Below are 14,179 nucleotides of genomic sequence, written 5' to 3' on the forward strand. Positions count from 1 at the left end.
GAGGGTGCACTCGATCTCACTATGTCACTGATGAAGATATTAAACAGTACTGGTCCCAATAAGGACCCCTGCGGGACGCCACACGTCACCAGTCTCCATCTGGACATTGAGCCCTTGACCACTACCCTCTGGATGCGACCATCTAACCAATTCCTCACCAATAACCCACCGGACAGTCCACCCATCAAATCCATACCTCTCCAGTTTAGAGAGAAGGATGTTGTGGGGGACCATGTCAAGGGCCTTACAGAGGTCTAGATAGATGACAACTGTAGCCCTTCCCATGCCCACTAATGAAGTCACTCCATCATAGAAGGCCACTAAGTTGGTCAGGCAGGGCTTGCCCTTAGTGAAGCCATGCTGGCTGTCTCGAATCACCTCCCTATCCTCCATGTGCCTTAGCATAGCTTCCAGGAGTAGTTGTATGTTCTTCCATGGTTCCATGATATGTTCATTGACATCTAGATCCTTGGTTCCAAAAGGCGGTGAACCACATTTGTCATCAACACAGATCCACTGCCAGAAAGAGGGAAATGAAACCATGTGTCACCTTTCTAATACTGGCAAAAAATAAAACGTGTCTAAATATGCAAACATATGACTGCTATGTCATAAGGTTGTATTGATTAATTTAAACACCTCTTAACAGCAATAAAACTGTCACATGGCAGACAATGCAGACAATTTTGCAACACCACATAAAATACATTATTTAACTCAATGGTGGCCAGATTATGCTTTAAATAATCCTAATAAAAAAGACATTTCCTACTAATATTTAGTGAGGAGTTAGGTTTGTCTGGTTTTATTCATGCAAATAATCAATGTTAAAATTTTATTGAACAGAACTCTATGCAGCAGTTAAATTACAAAGATAAAACCTGGATTTTATGCAGCCCTGTAGCTCAGTAAATACAATGTGATTATTGCTAGTAACAGACTTTGGGCTCTCTTTGCAAGGACTCAAGACCCAAGTTAGCCAGGTTTTGTCTGAACTTACCTTGGCCTTCCTGGTTTTCTGTTTTGGGTTGTTGAGCTGTAACAACAGTGTTTCTAAATACCAGGTGATTATGCCCAATTTGTTTTACTTCTTCTTTGTATGCCATAATCACAATTTTTAGATAGACAGGAGTGACCGGGAGTTATTGCATACTGAACACCATATTTATTTTCTCAGCCAACATATGGCAATTTGAAAGAGAATGAAGATGAGCAGGTCCAGATGCAGTAATCTTGAGTCCTAGTCATAAGAATTTAAGACTCACAAATCATAACAGTTATGTAATTAGTACTAATACGTCTCTGATAAAAAACAGCTTCACCTTTGTAACACAGAACATCATGTAAAATTGACAATGGAAGTTGTATTTTGTATTTATTTTCTAAATTAGCTTGACTTCTGTCTCAGTGCATGGGGATTTTTGCCTATATATATATTGCCTATAATTACTTTGGAGAAAACTTCATTATTCACAAGAGTATTAAAAGACTTCTCTATTTACTATTGTCTTTACATATCATTCAATGTTATCCCATTTTTTATATCATAAGAAATAGTGAAAAAGTGTCTTTTTTTAGAATTTGAAGTTTCATATATCATACCTCATTTCTGTCTTAACCTCTGAAAACTAAATAAGCCTATCACTTTTTCCTCCCATAAATGAGAAGGTTTCCATGCTTTTCAGGATAATTTTTCTCTTCCTTAAAATCATAGCCCCTGAGGTGATGTGATTCTCTTCATTTACTACAATAATTACAACTGCTAAATTCCTTGAAATTTTTAAACAATTCAGTGGGTTTGCTTTTCTGCATTGGTATGGTATTTTAATCTAAGAAACCTTCTCATTTTCCAGATTGCATTCTGGCACTGTCCTACAGGCATTTTGTGTCTAAAGTTGCATTTGTTAAGAGGGTTTGTTTTCAAATAAAATGTATAGGCATGTAGCTACACTGATGTGAATATTGCTGCTTATTCATCAGGTCCTAATAGATGCTATAGTATGGCATATTGTAGCATGTCAGTCTGCTGACTGTTCAGGGGCTGGTGATTATGGAGCCATAGAGGAACTCAGGACCCTTGAGGATCTTCAGACTAACACTGCTGTCTGGAGACAGTCATCATTTAATCAAAACCTGTGTGGGCTTAAATCCTAGACTTGTTTTTGAATAACATGCACTATACACTACAGTCAACTGCACATTTCTTCTTGGCTTCAGTTAAATCTTAAATCCATTAAAATATATGGATTCAGATGATATTCCAATATTGGAGGAGGACACACAGAGTTATACAATATGCCATATTGTTCTGCAAACAATTTCTTACTGAATCATATTCTGCTACTTTGATTAAGGCAAATATCACTACTCTTTTCTATGGGCCTACTTGCCTGGGAAGATACTAGAGATTATTAAGAAAAACTGCATGTGCCTACTGTAAATAAAAGAAAGCATGTTTCCACTGGAGATCTTAAAGCTGCAATCGTCTAACTAACATAAATTTTAATGCTACTTTAAAAATTCACATAGCAGAAAAAGAAAGTCTCAGTAGACGTTTGCTCATCTGGTGTCAAAATTGGCAATTTCTGAGACAGAATGGGGAGAAATAATCCATAAATTTCCATCATTATTAGTTATCAAGTGTTGTCAGAAACTGTCACATTGTGATTTACATAATGTTAATGGAATGCTATCATTGATACCGATGTATCTAATAGCATTACAGAATAGTGCTACTAGTAAATTGCAAAATTTTGCCATTGAACATCAAAATGACAATTTTAATAGTGACATCAGAATTTTAATGCCCTAAAATTAGTCTTCTTTCCAACAGTTTTCAGTGTGCTCTCTTATCAAGGAAATCACACTGCAATTAGCTTTCACTATGACTTGCACAATGTCACAGTACAAATATCTTACCCTTCATGTTTACGATGCAACGTGCAATGCATTGATACTTGCTTTAAGCTTTAATTCACTCTTTTTTCTTTTTTTTTCTTCCTGTCAGTGAAGGCGATCCTCCACTTACCGAGGAAGCAAGTTACTTTTCCATTATAATGTAATGATACAGGAGAGTAGCATTTTCTAACAATACAAAATTAAATGTAGCTGTCTTCCTGAGTGTTTTCTTCACTTCACAACTATTAAAAAAAAAAAAAAAAGTAATTAAGGGGAACTATGCTATAAAGCAGAATAAAATTATCTTCCAGTGGATATCATGATAAATAACAAATTAATGCCAGAAAGGAATTGCTGCTAAAGCTCCTGTTTCCATTGCCTTTCTCAAATCAGGTTTAGTATCTAGAATTATGACCAGCTTCGGGAAGCAGTAGAGATGAGTGGTGACGCATTTGTTCAGGGCAGTAGTCTGATGTTTATAATTCGTTCAACCTGAGAGTCACCACCTGTCTTTTCCAAACTTTTGCTTAAATTTATGATTCAGAAATATTTAAACATATACCTTGAGCTAAAAATTGCTGAAGATAATGTTTAATGACAGACAGGATTGCAAGTCACAGTGGCAGGAAATAAATTTTCCTCAAGCAAAGCTACTGTTTTTTGTTAAGATTTAAAAAACATTGCCACTTGGTCATAAATATGTACAGGAAATGCTTTCTTGTCCTTCTAAAAAGGTAAAAGTTATCTTAAAGTTCCTATTAATTAGAAAAATCTTTCCAGAAGGTTTCTAAAAAAGAGATGAAGACCACTTTCTGTATTTCTAGTAGCTTGACACTTCTACATTTACATTAAGATACAAGATTAAAGTCTCTCTTTTATTTCTTCTGCCTGTGATTAATCATTTATACAGCTTGGAACAGAGACTGAAAGCAACTCAGCTGAGAACAGCAATAACATGGCACTAGGGCAAAATAAATATTCAAAACTAGATTTCCCACAACACAGGTAAATGTCCTTTATTGCCACTGACTGTTGTATCCTGGTCTCTCCCTCTGCCTCTCGAAGTCACCCTCTCCTTTTCCTCTCTCTTTTTTTTTGAAACTGAACCTAGTAATTTGAATGCCTAGAATTTTGAAAATCCAGTTCATTACAGGACACAATATAATTTTTGTTTAAACATGAGCAATTTTCCACTTGAGAGAGACATAGGTCTTCATATTTTTTTTATATCCACACATACCTAGTCTTAATGTCTCACATTGTCAACTTTCACATTGATGTGTTCTACATTACTAAGGGTAGAAAAAAAATCCAACAATTAAAACTGACTTTAGAGGTATACTCTGGTATTAACACCTTTTTTCACATGGTATTGACCTTGAGCTAAAAGAATGTCAGTCACAACCCATCATGCTGCAAGTGGCAATAGCCTCTGTCTTACTGAAAGTTTTACATAGCAGCCTGTCCCATTACGAACCAGTTCAGAAATAGGTGAGCTGGAGACTGTTATGCTGGGGTGTGCCTTTCCAACCACAGCTGAAAAACTAACACAGTGTCTTCTCTACCCATATCTGGCAAAGACTGGTCTTATCACATGGCACAGCAAGAAATTAATTTTGTTTAATAACACATTTTTATAGCTTCTGAGAAAACTATATGGGAACTTGGGGAAAAAAAAACCCAAGAAAACAAAAACAAAACCACAAAACCAAAAATACCCTTAAATCCAAAACACTTCTCTTATCAATAATACATTTTGTTCAGTAATAAGATGACTTTCTGATGTGAGAATATCCCTGAAGAGGTTAATTTTAAAAGCTGTTTTCCCATTTGCATTTGTTTAGTGGGCATATTACAGAGTTCACAAAGAGCCTGACTGCACAGTGATCATGAAGATATTTCTATATCAGATGCCAGAAAAATTCCTATTTGTTTTACATCATCATCTCTTTACAATTATAATAAAAGTATATCAGTTTTCTCTCACAGTGAATAATTGGTAGCAATACTACCAAACTATTCAAGAAGCAGATGCAATAAAATGTGTTTTTTTCCTCCTCAGAAAAAGTACGAAAACTTCTGTATGACTTAAGCATTATAAAGCACAGGAAGCACATTTCATTGTAAAAGAAATCTGAATATGCAAGGCTAATGGAAAACTAGTGTTAGCTTGAAGTAATTTTACTCTGCTGTGGCACCATTTAACAATCATGTGACTGTGATTAATGCAAAACAATGACATGGATTTAAACCTGAATTGACTGACAATAATCAGTTAAACAAAACAATGAAATAAAAAATATTTCCTTGTGCATAATGCTGAATCTGTAGTTTAGAAACATACATTCAGAAAATTACAACACGCCTACATACAAAAGCATGATTTAGTGAATCTATAGAATTTAGTTTAACTGAAAAAACCTCACTATTACATAACAATTTATGACATTCAATTAAGTATAGTCAAGTGCATAAATATAAAATGGAAAACACTAGGTTAAGATGAAGTTTTACAGAAAAAAACCCACAAGGAATCCCAGATCATAAGACACGTATAAGATATATGTGTTTGCCTTCTATTAATTCTACTAGGCAATTAATTCTATTATTAATTATTAATTAATTATTAATTCTACTAGTCTTAGGAAAACTAAATTTATTAAAGCCGTAATAGTTCTCACTTACCCTTCCTTCCTCTCCTTTTGTATACACTTCATATGGCAATATTACTGAATGAATATGATTACACAAAAAAGGAGCAAGGATTTTTGGGGGGCAAGGAGAATAAGAAAAGCACTCAAAACACATATTTGCTGGCTAATGGAATAGAAATTTCTAGTCCAACATGCAGTCTTACATGAACACAGTTATGTGCCACTTGGAAGATCTTGTATGATATGTATAATATTTTAACATCTTGCTTTTCTGGCACATTTCATCCACATGATTTATAAAATAATGAAATAGTTGCAAATGAAATAATTTACAATTTCATTAAGATGTTAATTTCATTAAATGTTCGTTATTTCTCCCCCCACCCCTGAAAAAATGAAATTAAAGGAAATTGTTGGTACCAAATTCTCACCTTGTATAAAATATTATTAGAGTTCTGGAAGCAACAATGACTATGCCACATAAAATAATCTAAGAAATATACATTGATACACTTGCTGTCACTTCCAGTCCATAAAATATGAATCATCTTTGTGCTGATGAGCTAATAAAAGCAGCGAGGACTTTGGAGCCACTACTTTTTTTACCCTTATTACTTAATAGACTTTCTACATACATATTCCCATTGGCCAGGCAAAGTACATTTCAGCTCTAAACTCTCATGCTTTGGGATTATGTACTTCTTCATTATATCTTTAAAGCCCTTCTATGCTATTATTCTCCTAATGCTAAATGTGTAATTAACATTCAGTTCTGTGTCTTTTTGCCAAGTACCCTCTCTCTCCTCTTTCAAATAATTCATTAAACCCACATCTTCCAGGAATCCTTCCTACTTTGTTTTTTCTAATCATTAATCTCTTCATGCTTTCCACTACTTTAAATCCTGTTCAAATCCCCATTCCCTCCCTATCATTAGGTGAAGCAGACTGCTTCTTGTAGCTTTGATTAAGGATAAAATGTAAATCCCTCACCATGTGGAGCCTTTGTTTAAACAACCAGGAGGAAAAAAAAGAGGTAGTTTGTCTCATAACTTGCAAAGTGAAAATGTTTGGTCAGAGTTCAGCTAGAAGGACCCCTGCTGATGGCTTCCCCCACCATGGCTTCATGGGGGATTTATTTATTTGTAGTATAATACTTATCATCTATCAAACAATGAATGATTTAGCATTGTAAATTCTTCAAGAAACCCTTAGAAGTGCACTGACTGGAGCAGTAAAATGTTTTACTTCCTTGTTATATGCCCAGGTTTTTCCATGGATATGCCTGCCATTACAATCAAAATTTTGTTACAATTCAAAATTTTATTACAAGCAAAATGGTACAAATTTTATTTGTAGAGCTAAAAAATGGTTGTTCATACAATTAATGTTTAGACTGTCTAAACAAAATTCAGCAGCTTTTATTTGTAGTTCAATTACAATACTGTATGTTAGTTATTAGTACAGTTAAAGCTGATATGTAAAAACCTCCTGACATCTGCCTCTTTTCTCTGGTGTTACGTTCACCATTCCAGTGCTCCTCAGAGCCCAAGGGCTACCACTTCCATTTTCCTCTAGGAGGATGCAGTGGGACACGACATGGAGGTTACGAGTAATCAGAGTACCAAGCTCTTCCCTGGGAGGAAGTATGATGGTGGTGGTTTTTACTTCCTCCTCAGTCATGGGTATGCTTGGATTTAGGCATTTTATTTATACATTCTGCTTCCTTTTCATTGACTTACAGCTAAGGTTTGAAAGTTGCAGATTAGTCTTCCCCAGCCCAGCTAACACAGAGGGCTACTATTTATTACACAGTGATAACCTAGTTTTGCCTCACTTTTATTGTATGTGGTATTGGCAGAGCTGAAATAACACTAGTTAGGCAATAGCCACTTGACCATATGCAAATGTTACCACAGCTAAAAAATAGTAGAAACAACTCAGTTGAAGGCAAGCACAGACAAGTCCAACATCTGCACTGTCAGGTCAATACAAAACCTGTGACCTCTTACTAGTCAGTGAAAAATCAGAATCACCAGGCTGTATCCTATCCACTTGTCAATCTTATAGTGATGGAAAAAAAAGGATTTATACACATGTTCAGAACTTCCACTCTTGACAAGAGCAATGGGACACCTAAATTTGGATCTATGTTTATTCTACACATATACATGATCTTCTGATGTCTAGGACACATCTTCCCAACCATATATGCGGGATACAGTAACGCTGAAGATGTCACTTCCTTACTGTGTGCCTCTCATTTCTTCCACAGGATTCTCCTTTCCACAGCAGTTCAAGAGAGGGAGAGAGATATACTTTGCATTGTAACCACTTAGCATTTAGCAGGTGAGGAGTTCAAGTAAGCATGGTCCTGCTCCACTGCAGTCCTGTTCCTTGACAAGCTGAAATTGGTGGCATTGACTAAAGAAGTCTGTGTCCCTCACACCTTAATGTATCACCAAGCCAGATGTAAGGCCGTCATGTCCAACAATGAACTGGAAGAAAGTAATATTTAAATAAAAGGTTTAATAAGCTGGGCATGTCTGAGCGTCATTTATGGAAAAGAGGCAGGAAAAATGGGAAGTAACATCTCTCAAATACTATGAATGTAAAATGACAAATATAATTGATTTTTAACCCAGACTGGGAATTCATGTCATCCCCTTCACACTGAAAAATAGTACTACTTCTTCCACTAGATATTGTTGCTTCTTCCTTTATGCTGCTGTCATTTGAATAATCTTGTTCACCTGTAGCCCTCTTCTCTTTTTGTTTTAATCTCCTCAATGCAGGGTACAAGCAATTTCTCTCCACCTCTGGTGATTTAATCACTCTGAACTTTCTTTTATGACAATTTCAACAACGAGATTATTGTTTGCATATTTGATAGTTTTGATGCTATACTAATGCTAAATATTGGTCAAAACCATTGTTTTTTTTTTTAACATACCTCAGTCTATTACACAGGACAACCTTCAATTCTAATGGCAATGCATTTTAAATTCTTTCCATACCCTCATGTATATCCACAAATAATTACTAAATTGCTGTCAGTGGCAAGATATAAAGAGCACATATTGTTGACAATAGGTACATAATTTACAAGTTTTCACTTTAGAAACTCCTTAAGCTTCTCTTAGCATTTTATACTACATAGGAAACATTTACTATAATTAATTTCTTGGAGTTTTCCTTCTAAAATTTCCTACCTTACTTTTTCCCACAAGAAATCACAAAACATATGTATTCAGTGATGTTTCCAGTCTGTCCTAGCCACAACTGAACATCATTGAAATTACAGCTGTGTTTCTTATAATGTTTCCTGTTACCTTCTCTCCTTTGTCTGGTTTTGTATGACTTAAATTTTATGGCTGTTAAGTTCTTTTTACCAGTCTATTAAGAAAGAGAAAATTGCTTTGTTTATGACCTTAGGACCTATGATATTCCATTAGTGACCTCCATCTTTATCAAATCGCTTCAAATGCTGAATATTACAAAGCTTTAATATATAACATATAGTTATATAATAATAATATATAACATATATATAACATATATAAGTTTTAATATATAAGATATATATTATATATATATAAAACATATATAAGTTTTAGAAGCTTCTTTAGTCATTGAAGCTCCATAAGTGGCTCTATACAGAAAGCAGTGGTGGGGTTCCTTGGGGCACCAGCTCTGCTCTGACTGATTGCTCTGCTCCACAGCAGTGGTCAGAGCTACACCTGACATCAATGGAGAGACCCAGGAATCTCCCAAGTGTCATTTATTTTGTGCCACTCTGCTAAATCTGAACCCCATGTAATGTCAAATAGCTTCAAATAAGTAAATTTGGTATTAAACACTAAACCTCCACGTGTGAAATATCTAATGAATCCTTCAGAGAGTACTGAAATCTCCTAATAACAGGTTCTCACATGTGGTAGCATTTTGCTCTTTTCATTCTTTCTTTTTACTGTACTCACCAGAACTGGCCTGGCTGCTCGACCTTCTTCAAACTCATCATATCTTCAGTCTCTCAGGATGTTTGTTTTGAAATAATGATTGTATACAAATTCTTGGCAACAATGTCTTGGTCTACTATTATGGTCTATTAAATTCAAACTCAATATTTTTATTTCTTAATTCTTCTTCTAGGATAATGTTTTTTATTACTGATAATCATAGGGGAAACATCAAGCAGCACAAACCAAGTATTAGCATCTTTGTATCTTGCCATCAGCTAATGACAAAAGCATTTTCTGGAATCTGCCAATTTTTCACAGTTCCATTCTTTGTTGAAAGACAAATTTAATTGTTCATCTTTTTCAACTTACAACCTTTTCTAGCATGTACATTTGAATTTTTCAGCAGACTTTTCACATCACTAAACAAACATAAAAGAAACTTCATCAGGAGCTCATTACTACATAATAAATATTAATATAAAAAATAAAAAAGTATTAACAATCCCAGATCTTGCCAAACAACACCCTTGTCAGACAAGAAATCTTAGTGGAGACCTACAGTTGTATAAAAGAAATTTCTTTTCTTGCTCTTAAAGGTTTTCCTTAAAAATGTTCAAAGTATTTCTTCTTTCTTGGGAATAAGCTGTTCAACAAATAAAGTCTTCTGCCAGGAGCCAGGGAGCCAAGTTTCAATTCCTCTGCCATATACCTACTGTATAATCTGAATAAGTAATTTCACTGTCTTTCCTTTAAGGAAGACAAAGTTTGTTCAGTCTGAGGCTGAGAATAGGGTATGAGAAATTCAGGAATTCAGGAAGAAACTAGAAAAAGACAGACCTAATTTTTCAGTGCAGGGATGAAGTTGGGGTCAAGTCACATGCTTTGAGTTGTATAAGTTTTAATGTATCATGTTTCTGTGTCGGAGTTTCCTCTTGTTCAGTGTTGACGGCGGAGCGGGAGTTGCGATTCCGGAGTAATGACGGATCCCAATATGAGTATGGTCATTCTCCTTTATTCATGCATATAACAGGGTTTATATAGTTATCTACTATAGGCACACGCTTCATAACAACCTATGGTTGGTTAATTACAGCTGTACACGCGCTCAATTATAAGCTATGATTGGGTTAAAGTTACTGTCCACGCGCTTATTGCTTCTACTCGATTGGCAGTTGGCAGCAGGACATGTTAGCCGCTTACTTCACCTCCTTATAGATACAGTTTCGTTACAGTTGTTTACCCGGCCCATTGTTCTTTGTTCTGTCCGGGGAAGTCCCGGTGGTCATCCTGCTGTGTTAGCATGTATTAGTTACTTTTTGATACATGGGTTGCTCAGCGATACCAGATCGTGGCCTTGCTGAATCAGCCATTCCTCCACATTTCTGGACCTGGCTGATAATTTTAGCCTTTTGTTCTCCTTTTGAACTTTCTCCCATTACTCATGCTGGAAAAGCAGATCTTCTTTTCCATCTATAGTTTTTATCTAAACAAATTTATAAATAACTTCTCCTAAGACATTCCAGCTGACATAATTGATAATCTTTTACAGTACAAGGCAACAGGACTCCGATACTCAGTGATGATATTTACTAAAATAATTTTTAACATGCTCTTTGAAAATGTGTGATTGAACACATTAATAACAAAATTTAAAATTTTAAGCAAGGTCTAAATTTGCCTGTCCTGTATAAAAATAATCACAACTTCACAAACCCAGCTGAGTTCTAGGCTATCTTTTGATAACTCCCAGTTAACTGGTTAACTAAGCATTTAACTTTAAAGTTCCATCAGCTGAATTATGTATATATATACACATGATTTCTGTACAAATAATTTTCAATTATATATATATGAAATCTGATGTTTGTGAGGCCACATCTCTACTCTGTCCCTGATTTTTACAGGATATGAAAATGAAAATATAATAACGTGTATAAAGGTTTGCTAATCTTTTCAGTATGAACTGATCTTCATTAAAAAAGGACAGTCACACGCAAAGGCCTTCCTTTCTAGAACTTCCTAAAATAGGCCAGCATTGTGAAAAAAAAAGAAAAAAAAAAAGAAAAAAAAAAGAGAAAAAAAGAAAAGAGAAACACCCCCCCAGCCTTCTGACAATAAAATGAGGTAGTAAAAATTTAGACAGACAAAACCAACAGTATTTAAGACATTCCCTGTGTGCTTGAAAATCATATACATAATCTGCAACTTCTGAGGGATTAAAATGAAGAGATGAATAAATATAGAAAGAAAAGAAAGTAGATTATAAGATTTCAATTCGAATCGAGCTGTACAGACACTTTCCAGACTTGCAAGATATAAAAAGAGAACAAATCAATGTGTTGGATATTTACTCAAGGCTATGTTGTCAAACCTGTCCCCTGTGTCCCAGGTACGAGGTAGTGCATAACTGCACAAGGAGAGCTCAACTGCAATTCCTCCTTTGCTCCTGAGAGTGCAAAGGGATTAATTTTTCTCCCCCTTTCCTGAACATGGCATATGCTTCAGTCCATACTGCTTTTGATATTCTTGCTAGCACACTGAGCAAAGAAGCTAAAATATTTTTCTCTTTGTTGATTCATCTTGGAGGAAGAACATCTAGTATAACTTGTGATTGAGATACGGGGCAGGCTAAAGGGGCCTGCACAGAGCAGAGTCTCATTAGGCATTAGCCACAGTCTGGCCCTTATTATTTGATTCCTTTCCACACTAAAGATTACATTGGCAATAATTATAATTTTGTTGTTCTTGTTGCATGTGAGCCAATACTCACATGCAAAACTTGCATCACAATTGAAAGTTGTTATTTTTCTATCTGGCCCTGGCAATTGCTGTCTCATTAAAGAAAGGAATTGCCTTGTTAATTACACTGGAATAGGCCTCAAAACCAAACCTAAAGGATCAATTTAATGTCCAGCTTTATCTATTTTTCCCATTGTTTAGTATTAAAGCTATTTGTGTGGAAGGTAAACATTTCCCTCTTCCTTCAATCCTGCTTTTCCTACTACTTAATCCTGCAAAAAACCCCAGTTTTTCTATTGGCAGTATCAGTCTGTTGGCACAAGAAAAGTAAAAAAAAAGGGAGATAATGTTAGCAGTTTGCCATAAAAACTTTCTATAACTGTGCAGGAAAAGATAAGTGTCATGGGGTGAAGCCTTTCTGAAAACACCCCTCAGGTAGGTGACATCTTGACTACATTTGCCCCACTGTAACTCATTGGAAGATATTGGTGTGTACTGGGAAAACAACAAAGCAGAGATAATAATGATAGTGATCCAGGTAGAAAGCTGGTGAAAAAGTGAAATAGTGAAAGCAGTAAATCCTCTTGGGGAATATCCATACATGGTTTTCTGACATCTTTTTAGTGTCTGAGCCTACAGTGGGAGTGTTACGTTCAGGGGCCAGGCCACCAGCAAGGGTTGGACACATGGAACAGTCAGATGTGAATGCCCTGGTCCCCTGGGTCCATGATACTGGTCCTAAGTGGACTGGAAGAGCAGAGCCTGGGGTGGTGTGTGGACTGCGTGAATGTTGGAGAATAGAAATCTTAGAATAGAAATCGCTATGCACCTGCAGTAACCCATCCTGCTTCACAAATAAACTTTAAATGAGTTGTTCTTACAGTGGTTTCCACCATGACAAAAATAAAGATCCTTGTTTAAACAGTGATGAGTCTGATAATTAAGGAGAAGGGAAATTAAAAGTATGTGTGAAAGTTAAAAGTAGGTATGTACTTAAGTTGAAAGTTTTAACCAGTGTGAAAATCTCTTTTAGAAGGCTAATGGAGGCATTGCTGTGGAATCAGAATCTGTGGGTTCATAGTGTTTACTGTAAACTTTATCTTGACCCTCTACCACCACTAATCAGATACAATTGGCAGTTTTAGTTTGAAGGGAAACATACTCAAGACCTGAGATTCCTCCTGGATAGCAAGCATCTAAAAGTTTATCTGAACACACCACTTCATTTGAATTTGTTTACCTCTGAGGAAAACAAGATTAAGAAAGAAACATATGTTCTAGCAAACCACTGAATTAGTTCTAGATTATAACATTGGAAACAATTTCCATTGGTAAAAATAAACCAGTGAAACAATTCAGATTATGTTGAACAATCAGTTTCTTTCCTAGCTGCAATATTGTGCCAGCTAACTTGGAGGGCAGGTAAAACAGACTTCTTCTCTCTCTCCTAACACTGGTTCAGGGTCTTACCTCCAAGAGTGTCAGAAATTCTGTACTGAAAGTAAATATCAAACAGCATGGTGATGATTCACCATTTTCCTGCTTCTGTTTTCTGGGATTAGGCTCTGAAATGCAAAAGTGGTAAATTAAAAGCTTCTCTGATTCCATAATTAGCACACTATGTCTAGCTTATATAACATTTTCCTACTCACATTTTAAAAGACTGCATTAATCTTTTATCATAAGAAGTATTTTCTGTACCTATATTTTATTTATTACCTATAATGCAGTTGTATCTATTCACAAAAATATGATATTTTAATCACACAGATAACAGATGTGGCATTTAGATTACTATTTCTTACTTACCTTCGTTGTCTTCTTTCTGTCAGTTGTAGGTCTTATTTTGTCACAATATACTTGATGATTTTTTGATGGGAGGTTTTTCTGGTTGTTGGTGGGTTTTTTTGTTCTTTTCTTTTGTTGTTC

Source organism: Aptenodytes patagonicus, chromosome 5 (assembly GCF_965638725.1).
Source record: "Aptenodytes patagonicus chromosome 5, bAptPat1.pri.cur, whole genome shotgun sequence".
Lineage (NCBI taxonomy): Eukaryota > Metazoa > Chordata > Aves > Sphenisciformes > Spheniscidae > Aptenodytes > Aptenodytes patagonicus.